Here is an 8,335-nt window from a genome sequence, read left to right as displayed (position 1 = left end):
TACATATACATATAGCTCCTCTTTTAGTTATTTTTTAATTCAATGGCTGGTCTTTTAATTTGATTCCTTGAAATGTAAATCATATAACTTAGCAAAATGGGCTTTGTCCCACATCACCTAAGTATGTGTCTACCATTGAGTTTAAAGCCTTCACACAACATTCAAGAGTTACCAACTTTTATATGTTGTGAGTTGTCTTCGCACACCCCGGTGTGTGTTGTTTGTCTTGTGTCTTTCTCCAAAAAAAAAAAAACAAAAAAAAAAAAAAAAAGGTTTGATTTTGTAACACAGATTGGCTTGAATACATCTCATATATTTGTAATTGGGTGCTGTCCCCTGATGGAGATGTACCCGGCCCAACTGCTTCTCTTTTCTATATAATTTAATTAGTTTGTAAATACTTGCTTCAAAGAGAAGACAACCACATGTACACCCACTCACTCACCCAATACACTCAACTCCATATTCACAGCTGAAACCTATACATGGTTTGTTTTTAGTTGTCATGTATTATCTGTAGTGCTATACGTAATTAGAGTAGGATTATTTATTAGGACAAAGTTTGCTTCCAAATATTTTTGGAGTTATATTTTTCAACTTATTTTGTGAAAAATTTTAGAACTATCAATGTGTATTATTTTAAAAAGTCACAAAAGTCATGTGACTAAAATTACACATAAATGGTTTTTTCAATTACTACATAGTAGGTTGGATCAAGATAACTCAAAATATGTTTGGAGCCAAACTTTTTCCACTTTTTTATGCCTACTTTATATTTATCAAATTTAACCTATAAATATTGTTTTTATTATTATTATTAACTAAGAAGAACATTATGTTTTTTTTTTTTTAGAACAAACTGAACTATTATTCTTTTTTTTCTTTTTCTTTTTTGCATAATAATTCAATAGTTATAATGAAGGAGGGGGATTTATACCTTAAATGTTTCTATTGAAATCACGTATTAATTAAGTTACAAGGCTCTTGGCAACTTAACTATTATTCTAAACTAGCTTGTAACTCCATGCATATTCATGAATACACTTAAAGATATACAATAAGATGCATAATATAATTCTTATATATATAATTTAAATATTACTGATAGTCATTTTTATATTTTATTAACTCTTTAAAAAGTTTTGTAATGATATTATTATGTATAAAATATAAATTTTTCATTTTTTTTTTCAATTCATTTATTTTAGATTCTTTGGTTTTTGTACTTAATAACTCATTTAGATTGATATTAATTATGCGGTCCCACAATTGATTCTAAAATTAAGAAATAAAATTCTTTAAGAATAAATAATTTATGATACATGACGCAAAATTAAAACTCTAATTTGAAATTTTAATTTGAGTTTCTCTTAACTTCACCTATTATTATTATTATTATTATTATTATTATTATTATTATTATAAATATGATTTAATGTAGGATCCTCTAATTTGGCTCCCTTTTTTCACCCCGTCTTTCTTTTTGACTTTTACAAAAGTTTTTCCAACTTTTCTTATTGCTTGAAGGGAAATAAATTTGATTAGAGTACCTTAAAGAAACGTGTTACAGATAATTAAGTAGCATCTATTATTCAATTTTTTTATGTCTATTTATTTTTTATTGAAAATTATCTTTATAATTAATAAATCAACCTTAGAGCAAAGAGATAAGACGGAAAGGAGATAAATTTGATCAGAGCAAATAATGTACCTTAAAGATATGTATTATGTATGATTAAGTTGTATCTACTATCCAATGTATTTTTTGTTGTTGAGAATTATATTAATAATTAATAAGTCTGACGATAAAAGTTTTGTGGGGGGAAAAGGTCGAGTCTAACGTAGTGGGCCTAGAGCCCCATGTGAGGATTACTATGCGTCCGAAGAGAATGAGAGGTAAGGGCAAGGCCCATCTGGAAGAGGGATCCCCAAAAAGAAAAATGATTACAATCCGAAGAGATCGCCTTCTGTCCGAAGAGATTTTATTCCTCTGACGCGAATATTTCGGATCAATTAAACGTATAAAAGGTCAGAATGATCTTCCGAGGATTCCTCCTAAACAAGATAAGCTCTGAGTATACTTGGAGACGATAAGAATGAAGAAATATCTAAAGGAAAAGCTGCTACCACCGTATTTAAGGCTCTGCAGCAACTTTTCTGACCTCATTTATGTGGAGAAGACCCCTGAACAATGTAACCTTACCTACCGCCACTCACACAGAACTAAAGGAGATGCTTGACGTGACATATACTCAAGTAGGCTCACAGATGAGGTACAAGTGGACGATGGAGATGATGGGAAGAGAGGATATATAAAGGAAGGAGGCTCCTGAAAAGAGAGGGAGGAAGAAAAAATAGCAATAGGATAGAAAAGAAAACTTTACTGTAGCTCTAAGAACTGTAACCACTATATAATCAATGATATGCCTCTTCGGACACCAATTCGTTCCATTTTTTATGTGTAACTTCATGTTGGTTTATACTTGTAGGTTGTGATTAACTCATGACTCATTTTTCCAGTGTTTGCTATTGGATATTCAAGGACAATATTATGTTCCACGCAATTGATATTGATCTTGTTTATCAAATAGAGGACGAGTGTTTTAGAAAAACTTTCAACAAAAAATCAAGGATGCAAAGAAAGCATTAAAAAGTTATTTTTGAAGGAAAATTCTTAAATACTTTTAGAGTATAATGAAATTGTGTCCTTCTTANTTGACTGCATCCGCATGCTCTTTGGATGGCCGCTGAGGAGGCTGCTTCTTGGGTACACTCAGTGGGTTGACCCTCAAATGATGGCAAATGACCTCTGGATCACGCCTGGGGCTTCGTAAGTACTCTAAGCGAATACGTCAATATTTCTTTTAAGGAAATCAATTAGCTCTTCTTTTTTTGGTTGAGGTATCTGAGACCCGATTTGAAAGTATCTTTCAGGATTGCCCCCAATTAAAACTTTCACTAAGTCCTCGCATTTAGCGCCTTCATCAAGATCTTCGACGGGTGACAACCGACTTCTTAACTGCTATAAATCTCCCTCCGCCCTGACTAAGGATTCAGTTTCAGGCTTGTGTTGTATGGCAGCCACCAAACATTGTCTAGCCGAGGATTAATCTCCACGAATTTCACAAACATTCCCTTCGGATGGATATTTAACTTTTTGATGCAGAGTGGAGGAAACAGCCCCTAGCGTGTGTAACTAAGGTCTGACTACAATTGCCGTATAAGGGGAATAAACATCTACAACAATGAAGTCACTTCCACTACTTCTAAGCCAGTCTGTACAGGCAGCCATATCTGTCCCTTCGGGGTGACAATCCTTCCCTCGAAACTAACCAGGGGAGAACAGTATGGAGTTAAGTCATCAAGCTTGAGGTTCAGCCCTTGTAGAGGTCAGGATACATAATCTCCACCGCGCTACCCTGGTCCACCATCACCCTCTTCACATCATATCCCCCGATTCTGAGGGTGACTACCAAAGAGTCGTTATGAGGTTGAATGGTTCCAGTTTTATCTTCGTCTGAAAAGCCTAAAACAGGCGGAACAGCCGTCTAGCGCTTCTCGGATCTCGACCAATATCCCCTGCTGGTAGTCGAGCCACTGACATAACTTTGGACGGCTAGGACCCTGTTCTCCGTGGCGCTGTGAAAATGACGTTAATAATACCTAATGGAGGTTTCGTAGAATCACTCCTTCCGGACTCAAAATTCACTTGATCTCTTCGGCCACTAGAGTGGTGCAAAAGATGACTCAACCTGCCTTCGCAGACCAGCTGGTCCAAATAATCCCACAAACTTCTGCAGTCTTCAGTGGTATGCCCATGGTCTTGGTGGTATTGACAATAGAGATTGTGATTGCGTCTTTCAGGGTTCCCTACCATTTTACTCGGCCGCCTAAAGAATGATTCATTCTTGATCTTTTCCAAAACTTGATGAACTGGCTCCTTGAACACTGTATTGACTACTTGAGCATTTGTTGACTCCGATTGCCTAGCAAAATCTCTCCGTGGCTTATTGTTGTTGTAACGGTCCGACTTGAAGTCCTTCCTGTCCTGGGGATAACCTTATCCTTACCCTTCCCTTGCTGTTGATCTTTTTCAACCTTTTTATATTTTTTAATACGGTCCATAAGTTGACGCATGTTAGTGACAGGTTTGCCGGACAAGGATGTCCTTAAACCATGATCAGTAGGGAGGCCCAGCTTGAACGTGTCTAGGGCCATTGCATCAAAGTTGCCCTCCATATCATTAAATATCTCCCAATATCTATCTGAATACACCTTCAGGGTTTCACCTTCACACATGCTCAAGGATAGCAGAGAAGACAAGGGCCTGGCCACTCTTCGGCATGTGACGAAACGTGAACCAAAAGCTTGAGTGAGCTCTTGGTAGAATTGATGGAGTCTGCTTTCAGGTTGTCGAACCACCTCATTGCCACGGGTCCAAGACTAGAAGGGAATACCTTGCACATCAGAGCTTTATCTCTAGAGTAGACAGCCATCCTTTGGTTAAAATGGCTCACATGTTCCACATGGTCCTTTTACCGTTGTAAATAGTGAAAGCTGGCTGGTTAAAGCGCCGAGGAAGTTTTGCTCCTTCAATCCTGCACGTGAAAGGTGACCTAGAGATTTGATTCAAAACCTTACTCATGGTATCATTTCCCACCTCTCCATGTGATGGTCTTTGAGGTTGCTTCTTGCGACGGTGTTCGTCTTCATATGAAAAAGATTCACTGATTGGTGTTCGAGACCTCTGTTCGTAAGTGATGTCATGTTCGTCACCCGAGTCTTCATCAGAATGGAGGCAGCACGTTTTTTTTTTGCATGGCGAACTCCCTTCTTAACCTTTCAATTTCTATTTGCATGTGATTCTTCTCTGCATGAGACACATGACTTCCTCCACGAGGTTGACTTCGCTCAGTGTGTGTAGTATGCACACTGCCTTCACGATCTTGTCTCCGCTCCAAATTGAGAAAATGATTTATATGCTGGGACGCCCAGATTCTGCCGGTTGTCGCCCTGGTTCCGCCATTACCAACTGCTGTTGCTTCCACTTAACTCGAGCTCTTCCCACAGACGGCGCCAATTGTGGGGTTAGGATTTGTGGCCAAGCCCAGAACAATGAATTTGTAGAGAATAGGTGAAAGAGCTAGATTGACTATGGAATTGACAATTATAATACATCTCAAAGGATTGAAATTTAGTAAAATAGTCTTATTTGGTGCTTGCCTTTCAAAGGTTGGAATTGAAAGTTAAAAGGTTCACCTTAAATTTTAACATTTGGGCCTTTGGATAAAAAATGCTTTTAACTTTTTATTTATTTTAAATTTAAATAAAAATAACTTTTGTCTTTCATATTAGAGAAAATTTTTCTCTCCAGACTAGTTTAGAGAGAGAAACTCTTCAAACTATTCATATATCTCTTTTTTTTAGTATGAATTTTGAAACCTAATAGTTAAATTTCATGTTCTTTATAATTTTAATATGCATATCAAATTTCGTTCAAATCGAATGTTATTTACTATTCGATCAATAAACTTATTTTTTATACACAATTTTAAATCACAAAAAATTAAAATTTTAACATTTATTTGAAGACATAATAATTAATATATGATTTTCTTCAAATTTAATTTGTAAGTATAAAAAATATAATATAAACATGACATTTAATAGTTATATTTTTAAAATTCGCATTTAATATAAAAATATATAAATAATTTAAAAAAATTTTCTACAACTATATTATATTTTATAATCTGTGTTAGATATGCAACTGCACGGAATAATTCCAAGTAAAGTAATACTAGTACCATAACTTACTCATATAACAAGTTGTGATTTATAAAAAAAGTAACGATAAATTTATGTAAAAACTTTCTTTGGCCGGCTATAACTCAATATATAAGTAAATTGTGGTACAAATTATGTCACAAATTGTGGCTCAGAACTATCCTTTCAAGCGACCAAATCCCACTTGAAAAACGGGCAGTGAACATGTCAGGACTCAGAAGCTTTTTTATTTCGGATTTTAATGGTATGTACTTTAACCAACATAGTCCTAAAATTTTAGTGGTTCTCTTTTTTTTTTTCTTTTTTTATGAAAGTGGTTCTCTACTTTTAATGAGTTTCCAGTTTTAACAAATAATAATAAAAAAAAAACGAAATAGTGAATGTAACTATTAAGAAAAATTTAGAGATATAATAGATAGTATTTCATAAATATTGATAGTTATCATTAATCTGAATGGTAATTTTTGTCGCGTAGCATTGAATGAAAGTACTCACTTCAGTTCAGTAGGCGGTGTCATCTTAAAAGCTAATTTTAATGAAAATCATCTTAATTGTTTTGAGAAGAGAAACTAATGTCGCATGTGGAATCAATTTGACAAGCATTTCAATGACATAACGCGTGCATCTCACGCACCAGTATAAGTACATGATATTTTAATGATTATACATGTTGTGTTTACATGATAATAAGCTAGCATGTTGTAAAGCACCCACAAATCGAGTATAGCCCGAGAGAAAGAGAGTGTTTTTATTACGTGCATGTCAAATTTTATATTAATTTGATATTATTTATTATATAATTTATAAATTTATTTTTTATACATAATTTTAAATTATAAAAATTTAACATTTAAGGATTTATTTGGTAATGTTGTTGTAGTATAACTGTTTTTATTTTTTAAAAATACGTGTGAGTAAAAAAGTGTGTGAAAATACGTGTAACGTTATTTAAACATTAAAAACTGTTGTTTAAAATGCAGTACCAAACACCTCTTAAACATTTAATTGATGATATAGTTATTAATCTTTAATATTTTAGAAATTATATAAGTATGGAGGATATATAAAAAGAAAATGCAATCCAATTATGGATTTGTTAAAATTTACATCTATTAAAAACGTATTAAGTGGAATTGTACCCTTAATCTATAACTAAGTTTGTTGCCAAACTTTATTCTTGTTAAAAATAAAAAATTTGTATTACTAGAATATCTTGGGAAGTTATTAGAATATGTTTTTAGGCCAATCTTAAGCGAGTGTGATGCAATGTCTGTAAGAGAATGGTAAAATAAATTTGGTCTAAAAGATGCAATTTACTAACGTATTAATATTATGAATGCTCAAAAAAAAAAATTTAAAGCCAAAATTTTGCACTTGTCAGTTAAATTTCAAATGTTATAACGTCTTTTACACAATTATTTTTTACCCTAATTTTTTCATTTTTTTTTTAATGATAGGATATAATTTTATCATTTGACATCTCTTTGTGATCCTGATTTTTTATCATCAGATTAATACATTAATGAGACAAATTTAGGTACAATGCTTTACATACAATTCCTTAAGTTCACCAATTAAATCATTCCACATGTCAATTTATCCATGTCATCCCAAACACAGTTAGATTCATCCTAATGGCAATGGAGTTCAAACCAAAAAGTAGCAAGGCTATGACCAACCCACGACCATTAAGACCCACCTCCACCAATGTTTAGGCTCGTCACCCAAACCCAGCACAACCCATGACCACTGTAAGAATATTCATTTGCATTTTCCATCTTTTTTTTATGGACAGTTAATCTAATAATGCTAGCATCTCGCAGATAAACACTGGCCACAACTGTTTTACCATTGTGGCAAAAGAAGAAAAAGTGAGTTTATGTGATAATGACGGATAAGAATTGAGTTTAGTATAGAGAAGCACTAAAATCAAGTCAGTTTCAATAATGATAGACATTCAATCATAATCTATGTCGTAAAACAGTTGTAATAAAATGTATGTGTGAGATACTAGCTAGCATTATTGACATTTCGGTACAATATCTTACATACACTTTCTTAGGTTTTTCAATTAAATCATTCCACCTAGCCAATTTATCCATATCATTCCAAACACTATCAAATGCATCTTAACGGCGACAAAGTTCAGAGCGGAGGGAGAAAAAGTGAATCCAAGAGCCACAACACTCAAGTTCTCAAAACATTGAAGAACTTCAACATTTTAGGTTTGTCTCGAATTGAAGAGCTTCAATGATTCAGATCTATTTGAGGTCCAGACTAGTGGCGAGACAATGCGAATTCATACCCGATTTCAAACCCACAGCACATAATAGAAAACTCACTAAACATGAAGCTTCTTGAAAGGCTAAACTAGGGTTTCAGCCTTGATGTGCAATGGTCGACAAATCTATGGTAGTGTTTGGGTGTCCTTGGTCGTGAGTTGCTCGGTTTGGGTTGACGAAACTGGGTTTGGCTGGCTATGGTTTGTTGGGTTAGGGTTAGGGCGATGGTTTGAGATGGCGATGGACATGGGTTTTGTGCTGGGTTT

The sequence above is a fragment of the Quercus suber genome, unplaced genomic scaffold, assembly GCF_002906115.3.
Source record: "Quercus suber isolate HL8 unplaced genomic scaffold, Cork oak 2.0 scaffold_20, whole genome shotgun sequence".
NCBI lineage: Eukaryota > Viridiplantae > Streptophyta > Magnoliopsida > Fagales > Fagaceae > Quercus > Quercus suber.
This window is presented reverse-complemented; position numbering follows the sequence as displayed.